This window comes from Macaca fascicularis, chromosome 5 (assembly GCF_037993035.2).
Source record: "Macaca fascicularis isolate 582-1 chromosome 5, T2T-MFA8v1.1".
In the NCBI taxonomy this organism is placed as follows: Eukaryota; Metazoa; Chordata; class Mammalia; order Primates; family Cercopithecidae; genus Macaca; species Macaca fascicularis.
Window position 1 is genome coordinate 37,819,397 of NC_088379.1, and position 27,165 is coordinate 37,846,561.

Genomic DNA, 27,165 nt, shown 5'->3' on the forward strand with positions numbered 1-27,165 from the left:
CTACAGAATGGGCCAGGCCCAGCGGTGAAGAAGCAACAAATCAGTGGAATGTTTGCAATGTTTTGGTCTTAGGAATTATACCAGGACTCAAAATCACAAAGCTTCTCTGTGGTCGAATGCCAGCCAGCCCTCACACAGGCATATGGCAGTGTGGGGAAATGCTGGGATCCATGTGGCAAACTCCTGACCACACATCAACAGAGGGGTCAAAGACCCTCTGTGTCAGACTTGAGGAACTTGTAGAGAATCATAAGCTGGGTAAACACAATTTTGAAAATCAGGCCTATGGGAGTGTTTACAGCAAAATAACAAGAAGAAAAATTTAGGCTTCACCAGCAACCAGGGAGGCTCCCAGAATCTCCTTGGCTGATTTCTTGTGACACCCCTTTCTTTGGCTTACAGATGGCTGTCTTCTCCCTGTCTCCTCACATGGTCTTCCTTCTGCACATGTCTGTGTGGGTGCCCAAAGAGGGAGGAAAATGTTGAAAAGAAGACCAAGGTAAGGAGACCCAAAGGGGACAGAAATCTCAAAGGGTAATTGGTTAAGCTGCTCACTGTCTGGTACATGGTGGAGCCACCCTGTGCCATCTCCCTCTTACAAGCCTCAGGAAAGTCTAAAAGGTTCCTTTGGCTGGAGGAGAAAATGGGAGGCTGAGCCCTGTGGGCTTCAAGGCTGCAACAGAGGAGCTATACACAGATTACACAGATTACAGGGATCCACCTTGGGGAAGGAAATCCACTTTATCCATTTTTTAACAGTGACAAAATCCTACAAATTAAATAGATCAATCCATGAAGTATGCAGCTCATTTGGAGCTCACGAGAGACAAATGAAAATGCAAAGGCAAAGAAAATATACCAAATGCTGTCAGAAGCTGAGCCAACCATATTCTCTTGTCCTGTGTGTTCGTTTGCTAAGTTTGCCTCATAACTAAGTATCACAGACTGGGTGGCTCAAACCATAGAAATTTATTCTTCTCACAATTCTGTAGGCTGGAAGTCCAAGATTAAGATGTCAGGAGGGCTGATTTCTTCTGACACCTCTCTCTTTGGCTTACAGATGGCTGTCTTCTCCCTGTCTCCTCACATGGTCTTCCTTCTGCACATGTCTGTGTGGGTGCCCAAATTTCCTCCTCTTATAAGGACACTACCCTAATGATCTTATTTTCACTTAATTACTTCTTTTCTCTTCTTTTATTTTTAGATGGAGTCTAGTTCTGTCTCCAGGTTGGAGTGCAGTGGTGTGATCTCAGCTCACTGCAACCTCCACCTCCCAGGTTCAAGTGATTCTCCTGCCTCAGCCTCCCAAGTAGTTGGGATTATAGGCACATGCCGCCACCACACCCAGCTAATTTTTGTATTTTTAGTAGAGATCGGGTTTCACCGTGTTGGCCAGAATGGTCTCGGTCTTGTGATCCGCCCACCTGAGCCTCTCAAAGTGCTGAAATTACAGGCGTGAGCCACTGCACCTGGCCACTTAATTATTTCTTTAAAGGTTCTATCTCCAAATTCCAAGGTACTGGGAGCTAGGGCTTCAGCATTTGAATTTTGGTGAGACACAGTTCAACCCATAACATCCTCTATGCACAGCGTCTTCTTTCTCCTAAGTTCCTGTAAAACACTGTTGCTGTTCCCTAGATCATAAACACTGCATCTGTTTTCACTCCCGATATCTTTTCCAGATATTTTCTCCCCTGAATCTTCTGTTTCTATGAATGTGAAAAACATACCCTAAATTTTATCTGACCTCTCCAGACCGTCTTTTCAGAGACAGACTTCCTGAGAAATGCATGCCTCCCCTACATGCTACAGGTTGTTTTATTGTGATTTCATTTAGTCCTCTAGAAAAAGTCAAGAAACCTGAAACCTATATAGGCAAAAAAAAAAAAAAAAAAAAAAAAAAAAAAAAAAAAAAGACTGTCTTTTATATCTTTCAGACATTCTAATCTGTCATGACCCTCTTTCAGCCCCTGCCCCACCTCCAATCCAGCCCATCCAGTGAGACTTTGGGAACTTATCTGAGAACACCCTGAAAGGGTTAGAATACACAACTGTGTAACACCATGTCCAGCACATGGCATAAAGAAGGATGAAGATGGCCAGGCCCGGTGGCTCATGCCTGTAATCCCAGCACTTTGGGAGGCAGAGGTGGGCAGATCACCTGAGGTCAGGAGTTCGAGACCAGCCTGATCAACATGGAGAAACCCTGTCTCTACTAAAAATACAAAATTAGCTGGGCATGGTGGCCTATGCCTGTAATGCCAGCTACTTGGGAGGCTGAGGCAGGGGAATCACTTGAACCTGGGAGGCAGAGGTCGCAGTGAGCCGAGATTGCACCATTGCACTCCAGTCTGGGCAACAGAGCAAAACTCTGTCTCAAAAAAAAAAGAAGAAGAAGGTTGAAGATTGAAGATGAGAGAGCAATTCACAGGGCTGAGAAGAGTAGCCCCAGGGAATAGTAAGTGATGTGAGAACCCAGAATAGAGAAGACAGCCAGAGCAGCCCCTATGGAGCAAAGGTTGGAGGAAAGCCTTCTAGAAACATCACCTGAGTTGTGAGGATCTTGCTTCTTTTCAGCTGTGTCTCCACCAACCTCCTTATGAAAAAACCTACACTCTAACCAATAGTAGTTATCATTCCCCAAACTAACTGTGCTTTCCTCTTTGCCTCAGCTGAAATCTTGCCCTCTGTGTGGAATATTTCTTCTGCCCCAACCTCAACCTATTGAAATTCTATCCTTTCATGAAGATCAAGTTCCAGTGTTGCATAAGGCCTTTAGTCATCATCACAGTTGGGAAGTCTTCCCCCAGTCTGAGCTCTCAATGTATTTCTTGATGCCTCTTTCCCTGAAAGATTTGCGTAGAAATGGAAGAGGCCACCTAAGGGGAACTACAATGGGTTTTGGTGTGATGGCAATGATGAGGAGTATTTGTTGAGCATTTATTACGCATCAAGCACATGCTCAGTGCGTTTCTCATTTATCCTTCATAACCCTTGAATGTGGCTATTATTATTTGTCCCATTTTACAGACGAGGAAATAGCAGCTCACATTTGTCACATAACAAGACAGTGAAAGAGTCAGGATTCAAACACAGATTTGCATGACTCCAGAGCCCATGTTCTCAGCCACTATGGACCTGGGTCTTAAGATCAATTATAGCAGTTACTTGCTTTGTGATTTTATATAACTCAATCTCTCTGAATCTCACTTTCCTCATCTGTAAAATGGAATGATAGTACCTTGTTGGGGTTAGCATGAGGATTAAATGAGATTACTTGCCTAAAATATCTTGCAGAGTGTGAGCTGTCTTGATAATTCATGGTGCATACAACTAATGGTCTCCCTTTCTAGAATGTAAGCTTCTATAGAACAGAAAATGAGTCTTATTCACCTGGTATTTCCCTCAGCTTGTAGCAGAGTGATTGGTGCACAATACTTACCAACGGAACACATTATTTATTTTCTTCCCTGATAGGCTTTAAAAACAGAGTCTTTCTGAGATGGATTTCAGGCCATCCTGGGCTAGGTTGAAGCATGGGACACAAAATCTCTTCTAACCTAAAATTATTTTTTTATTTTTTTCCTTGAGATGGAGTCTTGCTCTGTCGCCTAGGCTGGAGTTCAGTGGCATGATCTTGGCTCACTGCAACGTTTGTCTCCCGGGTTCAAGCAATTCTCTACCTCAGCCTCCTGAGTAGCTGGGATTACAGGTGCCTGCCACCATGCCTAGCTAATTTTTGTATTTTTAGTAGAGATGGGGGTTTCACCATCTTGGCCAGGCTGGTCTTGAACTCCTAACCTCGTGATCTACCCGCCTCAGCCTCCCAGAGTGCTGGGATTACAGGTGTGAGCCATTGCACCTGGCCTTTGACATTCTAATCTAGAAATTATTCATGGAGAATTTTCTCTCTTCCAGTAACTTCCTAAGTCCCAAGAGAATTTCATGCAATAGTGTTAATATTTTGTCTTGCCCGGAGCTAGAGTCAAATAGGGTAGCCAACCACCTTGGTTGGCCTGGGTCTGTCTCAGTTTTAGAACTGAAAAGCCTCAGGTGGGCGTGGTTGCTCACACCTGTAATCCCAGCACTTTGGGAGGCTGAGGCAGGCAGATCACCTGAGGTCAGGAGTTCGAGACCAGCTTGGTCAACATGGTGAAACCCTGTCTCTACTAAAAATAGAAAGAAAAAAAAATTAGCTGGGCGTGGTGGCACATGCCTTTAATCCCAGCTAGTCGGGAGACTCAGGCAGGAGAGTCACTTGAACCCAGGAAGCAGAGGTTGCAGTGAGCCAAGATCATGCCACTGCACTCCAGTTTGGGTTCTGTCTCAAAAAAAAAAAAAAAAAAAAAAAAAAAATTCAGCCCCAAGAAACCCCTGAGATGGATTTCAGGCTGGGGCAAAGTGGGAGACAGTTGGTCACCCTATAGTTGAACAAAAAGATTCATGAGCATAATAATGATAATTGATTGAATACTTACTACATATCAAGTACAATGCATATGCTTTATAGATGTACTTTCAACCCAATTCTGCCTGCAACTCTAGAAGCTAATGATTCTGTGGAAGCAGATGTAACAATTCACAGCACAGACCTTAAAGAAATTCTTAGGAAAGGATGAACCTTCAGAAAGAACTGAAACAGTTTTCCATAGGTTCCTCTCACACGTGGCTTTGGAGGGGCACGGGTGTTCATGTTTGCTTGCCCCAGAAGTAGCAGAGGGAGGAGCCAAGCTTCCTGTTGACTGTTTTTAATCTCACTTACTCAACTACAGGATTCTCCTTTATACATCTTCATAAATCCTACATCACCCTTCATACAGGCCGTCCTTGATTTGCACAGCAGCACAGGACCATCAAGATGACCATGCGAGCTGAAACCATGCTAAGTAATCTTACTCATCAATGAGAAAAGTTACATTTATTTTATGATATTTAAACTTTTTTTTCAGACTGGGCATGGTAGCTTATGCCTTTCCTTTGGGAGGCCAAGGCAGGAAGATCATTCGAGCCAGGAGTTTGAGGCCAGCCTGGGCAATATAGCGAGACCCTGTCTTTACAAAATAATTTAAAAATTAGCTGGATGTGGTGGCACGCTCCTGTCATCCGCTGTTTGGGAGGCTGAGGCAGGAGAATCACTTGAGCCCAGGAGTCTGAGGCTACAGTGAGCCATGATCATGCCACTGCTCTCTAACCTGGGTGACAAAGCAAAACACAGTCTCTAAAATAATGAAAATAAAGAGTTTTTTTCAAAATGTTAAAAACTCTCTTACTGTCAATCATAAATGTATAGGAAAATGAAAAAAAGACTAAAACTAATATTTATATAGTAGATCATAACTTAAAACATCAGAAACATTGAGAATTGAAGTATTAAATTGAAGTATTTTATTTCCTTGTAAAAAATCCATCATGAGTGGTGTGAGTTAATGCTTGCTTCTCGTCATACAACTTATGATAATAGAGCAAGCATTTTTTCTACACTTTGGCAAATTGTCATGCTCCTTTCTAAGTTTGGATCAGCTTCCAACATTTTCTCATTTGCATTTTCAATATTGTAAAATAGATCGAAGAACACCTTTGATGTGAAGTTTTTTGCCAGTATTATTTTCTCTAGGGCATCTTCATTCATCTTTTTAATCACAACCACTTTCCTCATTTTTGTCAATAATTTTACCTTCATTAAGTTTCTCTGGCTTCACAGCTGGAAATTCTCACACTCAGGTGTTTCTTCTATTTATGTTCAATTAGAAATCACTTCTAGGGCTGGACACAGTAGCCCATGCCTGTAATCTCAGCATTTTTGGGAAGCTGAGGCTGGAGGATCAATTGAGGCCATGAGTTCAAGGCCAGCCTTGGCAACATAGTGAGACTCCCCCACCCCCGACAACTACCAAAAACACACAGAAAGTGAAAGCCTGTAGTCCTAGCTACTCAAAAGACTGAGGTGGAAGAATTCATAGTTTGAGGCCACAGTGAGGCACCACTGTACTCCAGCCTGGGTTACAGAATGAGACCCTGTCTCTAAAAAATTAAAAAATTTTTACAGAAAAAAATAACTTTTAACATTCTCCCTTTTTGTTTACTTGCTTCACTTTTATTTTTATTGGCCAATTCCTTCTTTTGATTTTCTATTTATGTAAAATATCACATGGATTTATCACCAGGAGACAAGGAAGCAACACAACTACAGTCTTTGCAGTCTGTGTATGAACTTAATAACAGATGCACACGACAGACATTGAAAGAAGTCACATGACTAGTCATGGTTGTATTGCACATCTATTATTTGTGTAGGGATTTGTGGACTGAAGAGATAGCAGCAATGTCTGCGATTGGTGGTATTTATCCAATTGCTCACAATTAATGTATCATGGTAACTGGAATATAAACTGTGATCCCAATTGTTCCTTAAGGTTTTATTAACATCTCAGAAGGAACCTGTTACAATATTTCCAAAATATCAGAGAAGAGATTGCAATTAAAATCTACTGTAGTATTTCCCAGCATTTCTTTAGATTTGTCTTTAGATTTGAGGTCAGGTGCAATACAAGTCTAGTGCTAATTAACTAAATTGTGCCAAACAAAAATGTGTACATATCAGAACCAGACAAAAAGAGGACTGATGGTAGGATAAATGTTTCACCTCTATGTGGTCTCCTCTGCTAAGTTCCTCCTTAAAAAGTATCCATTTCCTGTCCTGTGGATATTTTACCTCTCTTAAAGTTGTGGAATGCAAATAAGGGGAAATCAATATTTGAAGTCTGTGTATATGACCAACAGCTGGGTAATGGATTATTTTTCATCTTTTACATGGAAAGATCAGATAGCATTTGCTGAATGCCTACTAGGTGCCAACAACTGTTTGGTGCTTTATATAAAAGTTTCAATAATCAACAGAACATACGTATGAGGTGGGCAATATTGTGCTCGTTTCACACTACAGATGAGGCGACAGCCTTAAGAGATGAAGTAATTTGACCAAGGTATAGATAAAACGGTGGAGCCAATATTCGAACACAAGTCTGTCTAAAGGTAAGCCCCTGGCTTTCACCCTTCACGCGTTTACCTCCCGTATGTCCTAAAGTATTGTCCCTTTATTTCCTATATGAGCTGAGCACCTGGAATCTCATACCTCAGTGCTACTTTAACCCCGGTCACCAACACAGCATCAACAAGATAGTTCTATGGACTTGTCACAGAGTTCTGGAAAACAAATCTCTTTTGATAAATAAGTTTTAAACATAAAGTTTTAAATTCAAAAATTAAATGTTTTAAGCCTCTACAGGGATTCCAATTGTTCCTAAGGTTGTATTGACTGCTCAAAGGAACCTGTTACAATATTTCCAAAATATCACAGAAGAGATTACAATAAAAAGCTGCAGTAGTACTTCCCAGCTTTTCTTCTTGACAGCGGCCATATATGAAAAGCAGGTCCCCCTGATCTGCCTGGGCAGTTTCATCCCTGCAGAGCTGGGATGAATGACAAATTCAAAACCTCTCTTTACACGTGGATTTGAACAAGAAATCTCCAGGAAGCAGATTTGGAGAGATGGGATCCAGACACCTCCTAAGCCTCTGGTTTTCAAATTTGTCTGCATGTTGGAATCACCTGGCCATCTTTGTAAAACTGCTGATGCCTATATGTGCCCCCTCCCACGATTCTGATTTCATTGGCTCAGGGTGAAGCCTCAGCATCATAATTTTTTTTCTTCCTTTTTTTTTTTTTTTTTTGAGATAGAGTCTTGCCCTGTTGCCCAGGCTGGAGTGCAGTGGCGCAATCTCAGCTCACTGCAACTTCCACCTCCCAGGTTCGGGCAATTCTCGTTCCCCAGCCTCCTGACTAGCTGGAAATGCAGGTGCACAACACCATACCCAGCTAATTTTTTGTATTTTTAGTGGAGATGGGGTTTCACCATGTTGACCAGGCTGGTCTCAAACTCCTGAGCTCAGGCAATCCACCTGCCTTGGCCTCCCAAAGTGGTGGAATTACAGGCATGACCACCATGCCCAACCAGCATCATAATTTTTAAAGGCTTCCCAGACGAGTCTGATATGTGGCAAAGTCTGAGAACCACCAACCTAGGCAATCGAATCAGAAAAGATTTCCACAGATGTACTAATGATATTAACTATTAGTACTTAGGGTGTGTTTTAATTAAGTTATAGCTGTGAATGATAATGGCTAACATGTGAATCACTTAAATCACTATGAAAGATATTTTTTAAACAAAGACTATAGACTGAAAAATAAGAAGCTATGCAAATTATGCAAAAGCAACACAAAACAATGTTATGGGGTGTGTGTGTGTGTGTGTGTGCACATGTGCACATGTGACTGGCTAATTGCATACTATAAGCACTCTGAGATTGGGCTGATTGTCAATGATGACTTCAGCATTACACGTAAGATAATATATTGATGTGTTACTTTGTAATTATAAATAAAGTAGATTTTATAATTCGTTGTTTTGGGTTTGTTTCTAAAAGAGATTATTCCTTTTGGGCTATAACCTCCAGGTGGAGAAAGGAGGCTGCACTAAGAATGGGCCAAGTCATCAGACAGCTGAAGTTAATGTAGGAAAATAGAAATAAACAAGGAGTAACTTAATTTTATCCCAGACTTTGGCATACGCACAAAACAAGAAGTCATTCTCTCTCCTAAAAGAAAGGGCACTATGTGTACCTTTAGAGACTGTCTTGTTCTGAATCATTTTTCCCATCTGTTTTGTGGGAGAGATACAAGCTGATTTTTCCCCTAACCATCATGGAGATTTTATTTTAATTGGTGCACTACTGAAGTGACTAAACGAAGTGCAGGAAAACCTCTTGAGGTTGCAAGAGTGAGCAAAAATATGGCAGAGGGACCTTAATATATACACAGGTAAGATCAAAAATTATGAGGAAGTTTTCTAAAATGATTGCACAGAATGACGGGTTCTGGGATATTTGTTATTGCCAAGAAAGAGTACCTTGAAGACATTGCAGACTACAGAACTGGAAGTAGCCCAAAGAGGCATAAGAAAAATAATAATAATAACAAAAGTCACTTATTGAGTGGTTACAATATTCCAGCTTACCATTTTAAGCACCTTGCTTTAATTGTTTTATTTTATCTTTATAAGGCAATATACTATGATCAGCCTGATTTTACAAATGAACATGAGATTAAGTAATTTATCCAAGGTCACATGTCTCATAAGAGACAGTGTGGTGCCCTATCAAGGCACTTAACCTCTGGGCTAACTACTGCTCTTAGCAGTAAGGGTGATGTTTCCCAAAGCAGGCACTAGAAACGACAAGCATGATACCACCAACAAAGGCAAAAAGATTCCATGGTCAGATTCACAGAGTAAAACTCTTTTACTAAGGACATGTTTGTAATATGCTAATGTAAATTAAGAAAATAAAAGAGATGGCGACCACATGATTTGACTTTAGAGTTTTATTTTTACAGATGATGGTGTGAAATATGCTGTGGAAAATGCTGTTTCAGGTTGGTTTCCTTACGGAGATGATAAAATGAATTCTCATGGGGAGGGGTAATGATGGAGAGGATCTGGTGGTGATGGACCTGCCTGCCCCTAGAGACTCAGCTGGAGGGAGGTCTGAGGCTGAATGTGGGGAACGTGAGGGGCTGACAAAGAAAGATAGCACAGAAATGGGGAACAGAGAGGAGGGCAAACTGGAAAAATCAAAGCAGAACTGTGTCCAACACAAGGAAGTGGCTCAGCAGTCAGCAGATGGGATATAAGCAGATACAAGGAGGGAATTAAGGACTAAGGCAGAACTGAGTTTCTCCAACGATTACAAAAGGTGGGGCAGGGGCATCAGGAACAGGTTCGAAGTTTACACGTAAAAATTGGGCTCAGAGTCAGGACTGATAAGAGGCAAGCTTGGCATCTCAGAGTTCCAGAAAGAAAGGAAGTACAAAACAAAAAAACCCTACATTGACAGCGATATGTCAAAAGGCCACAGGAACCAACTGAAAGAGCCCCCAATGGCCAAAGCTGGAACAATGTGAGCAACAAAACAAAGTAGTACTAAATTATAACTCATAGTATAATATAAATATCCATATAGCCACACTGATAAATTAATAAGTGATTAGATAAATTAATAAATGGGGAGGAGAGACGAATCTCCCATGTAGATGAATTCTGAAGAACTTATGTAGATACTCCGCCCTCAAGGCAGGAGAACATAAATCCTCACTCCTTTAGTGTAAGTTGCACATAGTAAATTCCCTGCAGAGTACAGTAGGGAAGGGGTGGGAGGAGAATCAATTTACAGTCAAGAAACCTGACAAACATTACTTCAGCAGGGCTATTGATATGGTTTTGCTGTGTCCTTACCCAAATCTTATCGTGAATTCCCACCTGTTGTGGGAGGGACCTGGTGGGAAGTAATTGAATCATGGAAGCAGGTCTTTCCCATGCCATCCTCGTGATAGTGAGTAAGTCTCACGAGATCTGATAGTTTTAAAAAGGGGAGTTTCCCTGCACACGCTCTCTTCTCTTGTCTGCCAACCTGTGAGACGTGTCTTTCACCTACCGCCATGATTGTGAGGCCTCCCCAGCCACATGGAACTGTGAGTTCATTAAAGCTCTTTCTTTTGTAAATTGTCCAGTCTCGGGTATGTCTTTATTAGCAGCATGAAAACGGACTAATACAATGATCAAAGCCAATATCAATAGTGATGAATCATGTTGAGAACACAGACCCTCAAAACACCTTAACAGGAATGGTACTTTATCACTGTGATCTTCCTTCCAAAAACCCATAGCCCCAGTCTAATCATGAGAAAACATCAGATAAATTCCAGTAGGGGAGTAGCCTACAAAATGCTTGATCAGTACTCCTCAAAACTGTCAAAGTCACCAAAAACAAGAAAAGTCTGAGAAACAGTCACCAGGAGCCTAAGAAGACATGGCAAGTAAGTGCCACATGGAACCCTGGATGGGATCCAGAGGAAGAAAAAGGACATTAAGTAGAAACTAAGGAAATGTGAGCAAACTATGGACTTTAGTTCACAATAATGTATCAATACTGGTTTATTTGTCATAACAAACCCACCATAAGGATGGTGATATTAGCAATGGGGAAAAGTGGGTGACAGAGGAGTGTACTGTGCAGGAGAACTCTATACTATCTTTTCAATTTTCCTGTGAGTCTAGCACTGTTCTAAAAAGTAAAGTTTATTAAAAAAACAACAACAAAAGTTTGAGCTCTTGCTTTCCCCTCCCCGCCACCTTATGTTTAGGACCTGTTATGGGTTGAATTACATCTGGCTCCTACAGATAAGTTTACAATAGGCAGAATGCTAGCAACATTCTATGAGCTGTGGTATGCTTTCTCTAGGCTCTCTGTGATTGGTTGCCTTCCAGGACAGTCCAAAATTAAGACTGGGACGAGGGGCTATTGCTTCCGGCTTGAGCCAGATGTTAGATCTCCCCAGCAAGAGCATAACATCCACTCTGACAGGGAAAATGCAGAGGACCTACCACCAGCGTATGAAATTCTGAAGCGTCACCCATCGGACTTCTCAGCCTGGCCCTCAAGACAACCGGGTTATCACTGATTCGAGATTCTCCTTATTCCAGACTCCACCCCCTGCAGTGTTCTACGTCTTCTGAAAGGGCCGGTGCAAGGCGCCCGTGACTTGTCATTTTTCCTAGGTCAGCACATCCTTGTTCTCACCGTTGGAAGTAAAGGCTGAAAAATCTGATTTGGTTACACCTGGCTTACTGGCACTATTTACTGGTGTGCACAGCAGATTTGACTTATGATAAGTCTGTTGAAAATGTCACTTTGGGGCTTTGAGGGGTGGTGGGGGTCAGGGGGGTGGATGCTGAACTTTGTTTTGGAAAAGAGGGTAGGACTTTTGCCTATGCTTTCCAAATAGGAGGAAAAATTAAGTTCACAGTTTGATTCCTAAAGAATCCAAAAGTGGAGCTAAATAAAAATCATACCAATAGGCATTTGGGAGAGCCCAAGCCTTTTTCTTTTCCAGGAGAAACTTGAGCTTGAGTTTTCAAAACGAACGAAATATTTCCAAGGAAGTAAAAGTGGGCCTCCTTTGCCGGCCATCCCTCTTCCCCCATACCCTCTTCCTCTTTTCTCCTCCCTTCCTTCCCCTTTTCTTTTTTCATCTGCCCTTCAGTCACCATCTGTACTACTGTAGGAAATGGGAAAAAGACCTACACTAAATCAGCATCCTACTCTACCTCTTACAAAGTTGGGAAAAAATCTTTTCAAAAAAATGTTTGAAATTAATGCGCATCTATCCAGATCTCTATTTGAACAAGGGCTGTCATTTCGGATAAAGGCACGGTTTTCCGAGATCGTGGAGAGCCCAAGTGAGGAGCTTTAAAAACCCTGACAACCACCAGTCTTGTTTCGGGTCATGAGTGCACCATTGGTTACCCTGATGTTGAGTCAGCATTCTCCAGACCACATAAAGGTCAGGTCTATCTTCACAAAGTGAAAGTGCTGAATTATATCGAAACCATAGAAAAAAAAAAAAAAATAAGCCAACCCTGTCTCGAGTTTCTAAGTCTCCACTCCCACAGTTTTGTTTTTATCTGGAATTACAGTAAACTCATTTCGACGTGGTTGCGGCATGTGGTATTCTGAGTAAATGACTCTTCTACCTAATTGCAAGTTGCCACATACTTTCTACAGTCCTTCCTTTCCCTGCGCTAGCTCCTCTATCAGTTTCACCCCCTTGCAGGTCCCGACTTGTCTCCTTTTCTGGGTGGGGCAATAGGTCGGTGGCCTAGGATACACCATGGTGGGCAGGACTTCAGAATTCAGGCACAGGCTGGGCGCAGTGGTTTGCACCTGTAATTCCAGTACTTTGGGAGGCCAAGGCTGGCGGATCACTTGAAGTCAGGAGTTCAAGACCAGCCTGGACAACATGGTGAAACCCCATCTTACTAAAAATTCAAAAATTAGCCTGGCATTTTGAGGCAGGAGAATCGCTTGACTCCAGGAGGCAGTGGTTGCAGTAAGCTGAGATCGTGTCACTGCACTCCAGCCTGGGTGACAGGTCGACTCTGTCTCAAAAAAAAAAAAAAAAAAAAAGAAAAGAAAAATTTAAAAAAAGAAGAGTTTAGGCACCAGGTCAACCAGAGTTGAACTGTGTGCATCCTAGGAGTCCTGAAGCCCCTTGGGGAACTCCTGCCCACTCTGTGTTGGGGACGGAGAGTCAGGAAGGTCTGTGCTCAGATTCTTCCTCTGCTATGGCCTCTGATTACTCTATGACCGCTGGCAAACTGTGACCTTACCTGTAACGTAGGGACACTAATACCCCCTCACAGGACTGTTGAAAGAACTGGAGATGATGCATGTAAAATCATTTGGCACAGAGTAGGAGACAGGGAATGTTAGTTCTTTTCTTATGTCCTCATCCTTCACATCACAACCTGTTCAATAATCCGAAGCCATGTCCCAATCTCTCTTCCTCCTTCTAGGATGGTCTCTCCCTGCCTTGGTGCCTATCTCCTCTGCAGGAGGGTGAGCTTCTCCTCCCACTGGGCTCTACTGCTCACCTGGCTGCACTGGTTGCTGAGCTTCAGACCAAGATTAGTATCCTGGCTGGTCCCCAATGGCTGAATTACCCTTGCTAATGCCAATTGGTGTTGATGCTGGTCTCAACTTTGCCTGAGTATGCACTGTCCTTTGACCACTATGCCTCAGGCCACTGGGCCTCCTTCCGCAGCCTGGCCTCTGCAGCCAGAGTAGAGCCCCAGGTCACTCCCCATGCTCAGAGGAGCCCCGCATCTCCTGTCCCTCCCTCCCTACCCACCCACTTCCCTGCTGCAGGTCCTGCCTTTGTGCCAAGACCTGCTCCCATTATGTCACATGCCCTCCATGGATGGTTAATTTGCAAAGAATCAAAACTCAAAAGACAGTTTATAACTTAACCATATTGAGTCTAACTGTCTCTTTGATCATTTCAAAGGCAACTCAGGACCTTAAAAAGCCTTAGAATTGGCTTCCTAAGCACCAAGCCTTCTAGAAAATGGAAAATACAGGAGTAGGGTTAGGAGAATAATCTGAATGGTACTGGTTCCAAGACACCCCTGAAATTGGGTGACTTTAAGCAAATTGCTTTATGTCTCTAAGCCTAAGTTTTCTTATCTGAAAGGAAGACAATTATACTTGAATCATGAGGTCTAAGGATCATGTAAATAAAAGGACTTAGTTAATTTTAAAATTCCTGATATCAGCTTGATGCTTCTATTTTCATAAAAGCAGGGATTTGGGCTTCTTTAGCTGTTTAGGCCTTGAGGGGGGAAAAACGGTCACCTAATTATAATTTCACTATAATATTCTGTTCATAGTCCAGCTCTCTGAATAGACTATTAGCTTCTTGAGGCCAGGTATTGTGCTGGCTACTCTATAACCAGCTAGCACCAGCTTAATGTCCAGCTCAATGAACTTTCACTGGATACATGACTTCACCGTGTACGTCACTGTCCTGGCCAAGCCTGGTGATCATGTTTCTATCATATTCTGTCTGCAGGAAGAATCCTGCCAGCCTGGCAGAAGCTACATCAAGTGAGGAGAATTGCTCCCCTCCCCTACTTCCTACTGCCAATCCCACCAAGACACAGTGAGGACATCCCAGCAAAATGCACAGGAGGTCAATAAAATCCAAGGAGCTCCCTGATGCCTTCTGTGCCACTGCCCACAGGACACTGTAAACTGGGCCAGCTGGGCTTAGGCCATGCAGAATGGTCAGCTGAGGGCAGAGACAGCCTTTCTCCCACCAGTCAGGCAGCTTCTACCACTTGACCTTCCCTCTGCCCCCAGGAGGCTTTTTAAAAGACAACTGGTGAAAACGAGGCCTTCATTCACTCTTTCCTTCCTTCCTTCCTTCCTTCCTTCCTTCCTTCCTTCCTTCCTTCCTTCCTTCCTTCCTTCCTTCCTTCCTTCCTTCCTTCCTTCCTTCCTTCCTTCTACAAACATGAATTGGACACCTATTATGTCCCAGTGGCTGTGTTAGATGTTGAAGAGGCAGAGTCCAGGCCCGCAAAGAACCCTGGGACTCCTGAGGGAAACAAACAAGGAAATAGACAATGATAGTACAGTGTGATGAGAGCCAGGACAGAAACAAGCACGTGCTGTCGGAGCACACAGGGGCCTCCGTGCATGATCTTGCAGAACTTGGGGTGGAGGGTGCCGCTGCAGAGAGCTTTGGGTAGGGTGGAATTTAACCTCTTGAAGGATGAGAGGCATTAGGTAGGGAAATCCAGGAAGTGTGGAAAGTGAAGGGAGAGTGTTCAGTAGGACACATGGACAAAGATAACAGCATGTACAAGAAAGAATGGGTTCAGGAGGCTGGGCGTGGTGACTCACACTTGTAATCCCAGCACTTTGGGAGGCTGAGGCGGGCAGATCACGAGGTCACAAGACCATCCTGGTTAACACGGTGAAACCCCGTTTCTACTAAAAAAAAAAAAAGTATTAGCCAGGTGTGGTGGCGGGCGCCTGTAGTCCCAGCTACCCAGGAGGCTGAGGCAGGAGAATTGTGTGAATCCAGGAGGCGGAACTTGCAGTGAGCCATGATCTCACCACTGCACTCCAGCCTGGGTGACAGAGCGAGACTGTGTCTCAAAAAAAAAAAAAAAAAAAATTAAAGAATGGCTTCAGAAAGTGGCCAGTGAGGATTTGGTGAGAATAAATCCAGAGGATGAGATCAGGATGTGGGTTCCACACTCCCAGGAACAAGGAAAGAAATGTCCTTTGGTGGAGACTTGAGTACAGGAAAGACAGGTGGGAGGTGATATATAAAGCCTTTATCAACCCTGTTTTATGGATGAGAAAGCTGAGAGCTGAAGAGCGGAACCCCACAGCAAGTGATCAGCATAGATAGATCATCACAGTTAGAGGAGCTGGTTCTCTTGACCTATACAAATGAGAAACAAATCAGCTTCTCAAATGGTATAGAGGCTCTGGGCCCAGTTGTGTTGGAATTCACCTTCCCACCCTCCCCTGTGCAATGAGCCGCCTTCTTCACAAACCATCAAAGAAGGTAAAGACAGACATTGCTTCCTGCTAGAGATGGTAGTGGTGGCTCAGGAAGACCCTTAAAAAATTATTAAAGGGGCTAGGCGTGGTGGCTCAAGCTTATAATCCCAGCACTTTGGGAGGCCGAGACGGGCGGATCACGAGGTAAGGGGATCGATACCATCCTGGCTAACATGGTGAAACCCCGTCTCTACTAAAAAATACAAAAAACAAGCCGGGCGAGGTGGCAGGTGCCTGTGGTCCCAGCTACTCGGGAGGCTGAGGCAGGAGAATGGCGTAAACCCGGGAGGTGGAGCTTGCAGTGAGCTGAGATCCGGCCACTGCACTCCAGCCTGGGCGACAGAGCGAGACTCCGTCTCAAAAAAAAAAAAAAAAAAAATTATTAAAGGACCCCTGCTGTGATACGAATGTTTGTGTCCCTCCAAAATTCACATGTTGAAATTCTAACCATGCCCCACCTCCCCATGGTAGTGGTATTAGAAGGTGAGGTCTTTGGGGGGTGATTAAGTCATGAGGGTGGAACTCTCATGAATAGAGCTAATGCCCTTAGAAAAGAGGCCTGAGAAAGTTCCATCACCCCTTCTACCACGTGAGGACACAGTGAGAAGGCACCATCTGTGAGGAGACGGGCCCTCATCAATCACCAAATCTGCTAGTGCCTTGGTCTTGGACTGCCCAGCCTCCAGAACTGTGAGAAGCAAATTTCTACCATTTTAAAGTCTATGGTACTTTGTTACAGCAGCTTGAACTGACTAAGACACTCCTTGGCTGCTTCACAATGCTTACCAGGAGGTTCTCTGCAGGCCTCAAAAGTTCAAATCCCAGAAATGGCCTCTCTTTAATGACATCCTTGGGTTTGTGAATGGAATAGCCATACCTTGCATATTTCTCCTTTGAGATTCATTCTTTTCTAATATTGCATTTACTACCCAAACAGATATTTCTGCTGATATTCATTCAATCCTACAGAGATAGACATCTAGGTAACATTTATTATTTGCAAAATTTTTCCTGCTTTTCTTTCTTAAGAAGTTGTACCTTTCTTTCTAGTTATAATGAATAAGACAAAGCAAGTCATTCTGGACTTCTTTTTTCCCTTTTTAAAATTCATAATGGTTGTAGTTGAATAAAATCTAATTTTTAATGGATATACATCTCACAGAACAGACAATACATATCTTTCAGGTAAAGCTTTTCTTTTTTCATATGAACAAATAGTATGTGAAAAATAGCAAAATAGATCATAAAGCCATCTGCATAATACATTGCAACTTTTCCTAAATTATTCTATCTTGTTCCAAATGAGGCCTTCAGAAGCTTTAATTTCCTTGGCTCAATATATTGTGAGGATTAATACATATCCATTGATTCATTTATTCATCCATGTAGTATCAGTTTCATAATATGTGAGACTCAGTGCAAAATGAAAATGTGGGGCCTCTTGTTCAAAAATTAAGACTTTTCTAGATGGTGGCCAGGCACAGTGGCTCACACAGTAATCTGAGCACTTTGGGAGGTCGAGGTGGGCAGATCGCTTGAGATCAGGAGTTTAAGACCAGCCTGGCCAACATAGTGAAACCCCGTCTCTACTAAAAATACAAAAAATTAGCCATGTGTGGTGGTAGGTGCCTGTAATCCCAGCTACCTGAGAGACTGAGGCAAGAAAATCACTTGAACCTGGGAGGCAGAGGTTGCAGTAAGCAGAGATCATGCCACTGCACTCTAGACTGGGTGACAGAGCTAGACACTGTCTGAAAAAAGAAAAATAAATAAATAAAGAACTTTCTAGATGGCAACTGCATTAAGCCAAGCATTAAAGACACCTGTCTAAGCATGAGTCCCTGTGTGACTCCACAGGTCCCCCACCCAGGAAGCTGGACCTGAATCCACCAGATTATAGGCCAGGCCCTGGAAATACAAGGGTGAGCCAGTCAGATGTGGTCTGTGCCCCACCCTGCATCTTGGAGAAGAAAGGTCACCATGAGGTTTAATGAGGACTCAGATAAGGGAAGTGCTGGGTCATCTAGAAGCTACCTCATGGTAGAGGTCAGCAAAGACCTTCCTGAGGAAATGACATGCACGCTGAGGCCTGAAGCTTGACGAGGCTTTAGCAGGCCAAGAGTAGGAGGGAAATTATTTTCAGCCAAAGGAAGAGCGTGTAAAAGAGATTGGAGAAAAGGCTGAAGAGTGTGTGGCATGTCTTTGGAACCACAAGGAGTGTGGCATGGCTGCAGGCAAGATGGAGAGGTGGATGAGATCCAGCCCTGAAGGGAGGTTACATGGTATCCTAAAGACAGTGGGAAGCTCTTAATGGGTTTCTTGGGCCTCTCTCAGCTGCACAATGGGCCAAAGAAGGGAAGAAATCAATGGTGGTGTCAGTGGAAGAAAACCAAGCTCCCCTGCCTGGTTCCTGATGAAAAAAGCAAAAAAGCAAAAACAAAAACAGGAAGTTAGCCTGCAGGGTTGCATTGGCAGGAAGTCCTGGTTTGACAAGTCAGTCAGCCTGTGCTCTGGGCCATGGACCTACCAACTTGAAGCTGGTGCTACTCCACACCTGATCAGCAAATCAGAAGAGCAGGACAGACAGATCCTTCCTCTTCCACTGCCAGAGCTCAGTCAGTGGGAAATGTGCTCCAGGCCTCCTGGTTTGTCGCTTAGCAACACCACGTACTTGGTGCATAGGTGAAGGGCGCTCTCCATGAAACCTTCCTGAGGGACTCTGTGCCCACTGTGCCTGTTGGCAGTCATGTGTTTACCAGTTTGCCTCACCTACCAGACTATGTGTTGCTTGAGAGCAGGAGATAGGTCTTACTCACTTTTGAATTGTAGTTTCTCACAAAGTAAACCATAAATGTATTGGTAAATTGAATTAACTTACACTAAATCTAGTTATATCTGAGGTATAGTATACATTCAGTCATTTTGGGGAGACAACTTATATTAAAGATATAAAATTTTTATAAGAGAAAAGTCTTTTGAGTTCTGTGCAACTGGCTTTAAGATACGCTTTTGACATCCAATATTTTTCTAATTTGGGACTTTTCAGAAATGATCAAGGGCAATGTCCATTTGATACAGTATCCCTGGTAGACAAGGATTATGAGTTTTTAGCATTGAGTTTCCACATGGCATGGTGTATAGTAAGTGGTTCATTATTCAATGAATGTATAGATCACATACATCCATGTACACCAATTCACACATACACTTTGCATTACTAAAGGATTTTACAGGTACATATTCAGGTAGTTTGTTTAAATATATAAGAAAAGTATAAATAGAAAAGTGTACCATAATATATGATACATATTTAAGATGTGAAGATTATGTTATTATGCATCAAAAATCATAAAGATGGATGATTATTTTGATTATTCAGCGGAAGCATTTCTTCATGCAATGTTTAATAGAAAAATATAGAAGGAAGGCAAAGGCTTAAAATGCTATCTATCTTCAAATTTTTAAAAGAAATAGGCCTGGCACAGTGGCTCGCACCTGTAATCTCAGCACTTTGAGAGGCCAAGGCAGGAGGACCACTTGAGGCCAGGAGTTTGAGTCCAGCCTGGGCAACATAGAGAGGCCCTTCTCTATAAAAAATTTTTAAAAAGCAGCTGGGCATGGTGGTGCATGCCTGCAGTCCCAGCTACTTGGGAGGCTGAGGCAAGAGGATCACTTGAGCCCAGGGGTTAGAGGCTGCAGTGAGTATGACTGTGCCATTGCACTCCAGCTGTAGCCTGGCTGACAGAGAGAGGCCCTATCTCTAAAAAAAGAAAGAAAGAAATGTAAAATGATTTAGATAAAATGCTGTAACTGTAAAATCAATTCAGAGAGGAAATGTTCAAGAATAAGTGATTTTCAAGAAGTATAATTTTATGATCTGACATCTGAGAAATAGTTGAACAAATGGAAGAACTGTCTTACTCCAGAGTATTAGAAACAAGCCAATGTGAGGGTGTTCAGTGAGCCACTTATAACTAGAGAGCCTTCCGGAAGAAGAGGGGGTGGAGTTTCTGAGGAACCAGACAGAGCTGGGATTTTCTCAGCTGTGTTTGCAGTTTCACTTAGATACCATTCAAAGTCATTTTTAACATCTAATAAAAACAGACGCACTTTTTCTTATAGCCCCCGAGTGTCTGGAATACAAATTTCCCATCTTGTCACTGGCCAGCTTCTCTGTCCTTGGGAATCCCTCTGCCTCTCTTCCTTCATCCCTGGGATTCATGGTTGTGACCAGACTGCAGACCCTCGCTACCTGATAACCCGCCCCTGTCTCTCCATCTCCTATGAACAACCTGCTCCACTTGAAAACAAACACATCCATCTCTCTCTCTTTTTTTTTAATTTATGACTGAAAGAGGTTTAATTGACTCACAGTTCTGTAGACTATACAGGAAGCATAACGGCTTCTGGCTTCTGTTTCTGGGAAAGCATCAGGAAGCTTCGAATCGTGGCAGAAGGAAAACAGGGAGTGAGACATCTCCACACGGTGGGAGCAGGAGCATGAGAGAGGGTGAGGGGTGCTACACACTTTTTTTTTGTTATTGTTTTACTTTAAGTTCTGGAATACATGTGCAGAATGTGCCGGTTTGTTACATAGGTATACATGTGCCATGGTGGTTTGCTGCACCTATCAACCTGTCATCTAGGTTTTAAGCCCCGCATGCATTAGGTATTTGTCCTAATGCTCTCCCTCCCCTTGCTTCCCACCCCCCAACAGGACCCAGTGTGTGATGTTCCCCTCCCTGTGAATAAGAACATGCAGAAACATACCCATTTCTTTACATTGAAAGAGACCTTAGAGATCATCTGACGAAAGGGGCCAGGAGACTTAGTGTGACTTCCACGAGATCACAGAGCTATTTTAGTCACAAAGCCAGCACGAGAACCTTAGTCCATCCCCTGATGCTTCCTCTACCACTTCTCAATGTCCATCCCAGCAGCCTCAGTTACAATTGGCTTCCTGAAGAAAGTTTTCAAAAGCATTATATATTGGTCATTGAATTCTAGACTACGCTAAAAGGTAACTTGTAAATCCACCTGATGCATTGACCTCCCTGGTGGAAATAATTTGAATGCTTCCTGGCCTTGACTAATCTTTATGTATGCATGTATGTAATTTGTATGTTGGTACGTGTGCTGCCTTTCATGCTACTTTTTGCTTCACGTGAACAGCCACATGTAAACACTTTGCCAGCTTTCTAGAGCAGGGCTGTCCAATAGAACTTTCTGAGGTAATGAAAATGCTCGTTACCTATGACAGCAGTCACATGCTGCTTTTGAGCACTTGAAATCAGGCTAGTGTAACTCAGGAACTGAATCTTTTATTTTATTTCATTGTAATTCATTCAAATGCAAATTTCAATGCCACTTGGCCAAAGCGGTTCTAGAGAGTCATTGTGTTTCTTACAATGGATACAGGAAATTTCAATTGTATTGATATTTTGTTTTATTTATTGTTCCTCTGTCCTCATTCAAAATGCTTTTCATTTTTGCTATTATAGCAAATACAATATTATGTACAGATATATATATACTCCCATAAAAAATATTGCTTGTATGGTTTTCGTCTTTTGATTTATTTGCTTAACTTCCTGCAAATGAAACTCCAACTGTGTAGTGTTTTGACTGAAATATTCTTTAAAATCCTCAAAGAGCCTCCATCTGTCTCTCTTCCCCTCTTATTCTCCCATTATATACCCTCTGGAGCAGGAACTCTGTCAAGAATCCAGGCCTTCCGTTGCTAAGTCCTCTGCTGGGGCCACTCAGCTCTTTTTCTGTGCTTCCTCATCCTCCCTGAGTCATGTTTTAGGGCTCGTTTTCCCCAAGCCAACTTTATCCTTTTATATTGTCCTTTGGAAGCAAAGACACAGGTCATTTTGATTTAAGGGATTTGCTACTAATCCAGACAAAACAGAAAGCACAGGGATGTTCTAAAAGTTCAGAATCTGGACATAATCCACAGATCCGTTCCCAATTCCTCACTCCTGGCGGAGGATGTAGAGGGGCTGCAAACACAGTGTTTGAAACCAGAGAGATCTGGTGTTACTTGTTCCCCTGAGCAACATCGGCTCACTCTGGTGCTTTCCTTATTTGCCTGCACCTCAGCCTCATACATCACAGTCATCTCCACAAAGAGGATGCCCAAGAAATGCTGCTGAGGCAATATAAATTCAACCCCGTCCATCAGAAAAGATAAACAGGCCACTCTCCAGATCACTTGGATGGTGAATGCAGTTTTGAGCAAATCCACTCAAGTTTTCAGGTTAGACAACGTGATGGTTACTACCGTCAACTTGATTGGATTGAAGGATGCAAAGTATTGTTCCTGCATGTGTCTGTGAGGGTGTTGCCAAAGGAGATTAACATTTAAGTTAGAGGACTGGGAAAGGCAGACCCACCCCCAGTCTGGGTGGGCACCATCCAATCAGCTGCCAGGAACTAGAATAAAGCAGGCAGAAGAAAGTGGAATGAACAGACTCTCTGAGTCTTCCAGCCTCCATCTTTCTCCCGTGCTGGATGTTTCCTGCCCTTGAACATCAGACTCCAACTTCTTCAGCTTGTGGACTCTTGGACTTAAACCAGTGATTTGCCAGGGCTATCGGGCTTTTGGCCACAGACTGAAGGCTGCGCTGTTGGCTACCCTACTTTTGAGGTTTTGGGACTCCGACTGGCTTCCTTGCTCCTCAGCTTGCAGACAGCCTATTGTGGGACGTCACCTTGTGATTGTGTGAGTCAGTACTCCTTAATAAACCTCCCCTTCATAAATATACATCTGTCCTATTAGTTCTGTCCCTCTAGGCTACCTTGACTAATACAGACAAGGTCAAAAATTAAGCCAGTACTGAAGGGGCATAACATGGAAATCTAGAATCACACAGCAGTAGGAAGAAACACTTCAGGTTATGGTTCCCCAGAAAAAAGAGATGGGAAGAATAAGGAAATTTATCACTAGATCACATGAGATAATTCAATTAGGGAGATACTTTTAAAACTGTGAATAACCACAGGTAAGACAAAGAGAATATTAGGCAGGCAACAAGAATCCATGGCAGATGTCCTTAGAAACAAAGATGGCTTGCTGTAGTTATCAGTTCATAGATATGCCAGTTAGAACAAAGGTCAGGATTATTTCAGGATTTCAGGATTCCCATGCTAGTCCCCACAGGCAACTAGGGAAACTGGTATGAGTTAGCCTATAGAAGAGAACAGAGCTTACAGAATGAGAACCCTGATCAAGCCAAACCTGAAGTGCATCTGTGTCTGGAATTTTCATTTGTATTATATCTTTTTCTCATGGCTGTGGTTTAAAGCCCTGTGGCATTTCTACTGTGAGGCTCCTTGATGGTGAGCTATTCCAGAGAAATCTAGTCTTATAGAGATGAACATTTGACAGAAACTCCCTTTCTCATTATCTGTAAAAACCGAGCATTCATTGTTAGGTATAATAACAATATAGTGGGAACAGGAAGGGAGGTACTGGGAACTAAGTTGAGTCTGCCACTTAATCATTTGATCATTTGAACTTTGCTGGGTGTCAGCTTCCTTATTTACAAAATAAGAATGTTAGAACAGATACATGGTTTTAAATTTTAATTAGGACTTCACAACAAATTTTGAACTTAATTTGACAACATAAATCTTCCCCATGGTTTTCTCCTGAATTAATTGTTACAAGCGTGTATTAGTCTGTTATCATGCTGCTAATAAAGACATACCCAAGACTGGGTAATTTATAAAGGAAAGAGGTTTAATGGACTCCCGGTTCCATATGACTGGGGAAGCCTCACAATCATGGCGGAAGGCGAAGGAGAAGCAAAGATACATCTTACATGGCTGCGGGCAAGAGAGCTTGTGCAGAGGAACTCCTATTTATAAAACCATCGGATCTCAGGAGGCTTATTCACTACCATGAGAACAGTATGGGGGAACCACCCTCATGATTCAATTATTTCCACCTGACCCCACCCTTGACACCTGGGGATTATTCCAATTCAAGGTGAGATTTGGGTGGGAAAACCGTGCAAAGAGTAACAAGCTCAGTAGAGAGTGCAGATAAAAGTGGAGGTGTTCTGGTTGAACAGAAGTGGGGCCGGAGCCCATCCACTCAGCTTCCCTACAGCCCCCTCGGGCAGCCTAAAACCACCTCCAGGGAGGTCCAAGGCACCGGATAACACAGTCTGAGAACCTCTGAACTAGAAGCTCCCTGAGTTCCTAGCTTGGGTGGTCAGGAATAGTGAGTGCTGGGTATACAGGTAGGTCCTTCAAATTATTCTCAGTCTTCTAGCCTATCGATCTCCCACTTCCATTTGACCTTTAAGCTATATTAATACATGTTTGAGAAAAAGAAAATTAAATAATTTTAACCACAAAAACATTAATTGACCTTAGACATCAGAATATGTTGAGCAAAATATTTGTCTCCAAAAGAATATTTCAAAAATTAAGTATAGCCCCTGACAATGAAAATGTAATATTCCTAGATTCTGATACACCACAAGGATCACACCCTTTGGGGATCTTTGGGACACTGGTCCAGGTCCCATCTGGGCTCTCCATGATGTCATCAGGGACAATGTCATCAGGGATCCAAGCACTTTCCAGCTCTGCTTCATGTTGTTGGCAGGAGGCCCCTCCTTCTCATCCTTATATCAGCTGCCTTCTCATCACAAGATGTCTATGTCCCTCTGGACCCCATCCTCCCCTCCCCACCCACTCCGCCCCAGGCGTGAAGAGGAAAGAAGAGTACAGGGCCAAAACCTTTGTCCTTTAGAAAGGGTCTACCTTTTAGGCTGAGAATGGCACTCTCCCCAGAAACATCCACATACATCTCAGTATCCTAAACCAAAAATGCCCACAGCCCCTTCTCAGGGAAAGGCAGTCAGGGAGAAGGGTGGGGCCAAGATACTGATAATCGACTGCAGGGACAGTCACAGAGATGATATACGGAAGGCAAAAGAGGAGACTTCAGCCTCAAGGAAGCCTTTGCCTCTACCAGAGGAGCAGGAGGTTGGTGAAGGGAAAAGCTGGAAAAACCAAAAGTAGAGTTTCTCTGCAGATCAAGGGGAGCTTACTCTGATGTTTCTGGTCTGTTCTCTATGGGGCAGAGACTGGTAGGGGGCGGACACGATGGCTCACTCCTAAGGTCTCCTTCCACGGGAAGGCATAGCCCTTAGTTTAGCCTCAGCTTTCCCCTAGGAAATTTATCTCAGTCTTTCCCTCCTCCCTTTCAACCACTGCTGAGTTCCTCCATCCCCCAGGTTTTACCGGAACAGGCCCCATGTTGACCACCTGCAATGGACTGAATGTTTCTGCCCCTCAAAATTGATATGCTGAAATCTAACCCCCAATGTGATAGTATTAGGAAGTGGTATCTTTGGGGTGTGATTAGATCATGAGGGTGGAACCCTCATGAATGGGATTAGTGCCCTAATAAAAGGGACCCCAGAGAGCTCTCTCACCTTCTTTCTATCATGTGAGGATACAGCAAGAAGCCTGCAAACCAGAAGAGAGCCCTCACCAGACCCCAACCATACTGCCACCCTGATCTCAGACTTCCAGCCTCCAGAACTGTAAGATATAAATTTCTGTGGTTTATAAGCCACCCAGTCTATGGCACCTTGTGATAGCAGCCCAAACTGACACCAACCTATGGTCAATAGCACTGCCTGAGGCTGAATGAGAGGCCTGCCAAACTCAAGGCTTCAGTATTAGGAAGCCCATCGTGCCCCACACCCAAGCCACGCCTTCACACAACCGGTATCAGAAATAAAGATGCTTTTTCTTTATCATCTGCCCTCCTCCTTTATTTTATCTGTGAATTGATTCTGAACTTGGGCAGTGAAAAGAGAGATGTTGTTTATTGGATCTCGCCTCTCCACATCTAAACAGTGCCTAAAATAGAGTGAGAGCTTGATACTTTGTCAAATGAAAAATATACCTGATCCTTCCTCTAGGACTTCTGTGATTATGTAAATGTATATTCCCAGAGATGAGAATCAAAGCAGATGGCAGGCATATGAAACCTTTGACCAGTAAACAAGAACAGTGAATTATCGTAGTATTCGTGTTACTAATGAGACGCCTAGCACAGTACCTGGAATTTGTAATTGGATGATACGCATTCCAGTTCAGATTCTGGCACAGTATAAAGGAGAGAAGTCAGCAGCTAGAAAAGTTTTTCTCTCATGGCTTCTGGTCAAAACGGTGAGGTAGGAAAATAATTACCAAGAACATAAAAGCCCGGCTGTGAGAATATTCCTCAATGGCAGAAGCCCCTTCTTGTGTTCTTATTAAAAGGCAGGACTGACCCTTGTGCAGTAGACAAATGATAATGTCAAGCTTTTGTTTTGTGTAATGTTTGATTTGGGGCTCCAATTTGTCTCACGAAATGTCTGAATGTGCAATAATACCCATCTTAATGAAGTTCTAAGTTGATTTTATAAAGCAATGATAAGAATATTATTGGATGCAAAAATATAAAACTCTCGTATTCAGACATATTATAGAGAAGTAGTTGAAAATAGAACATAACCAGAAACTGCTATTTATACCATTCAGTGCCAGGAGAATGCCATTCCAGCTCTGGATGGATTCTCTCCAGATCCCTTGAACACAAAGGAAATGGATAAACTAACCCACTGCAAGTTTGAGGTTCTCTGTTACTTGCATCTAATCCTAATGAATATATAGGTGAGTCTTTATAGTCACATTTAATCTACATGGGCTCTGGACTCCTACAAATCTAGGTTTGAATGCAGGCTGTACATTAATTAATAGTTATAAAAGTGGGCAAGTTACTAAGGCTCTCCACATCTCAGGTATCTCATTTGTAAAATAGAATGAAAGTGTACATTTCTTACGGTAGGATTAAATGTAATAATGCAACCAAAGCACTTGATACAGTGGAATGAGTGAATGCTAAATAAATGTTAGCTATTAGAATTAATGTTGATGGGGATGAATAATAGTAACTACTGTAATTGGCCAAAGTGAAGGCACTTTCAACCTTAGCATTGCATTGGGTGATTTTTATATTTGTCCTAAACCATCTTAAATTTAATCTATGGGTCGACTAAAGTCTCAAGACAAAACAGCTACTCTTTCTACAGCAATAATGCAATTTACATTCCT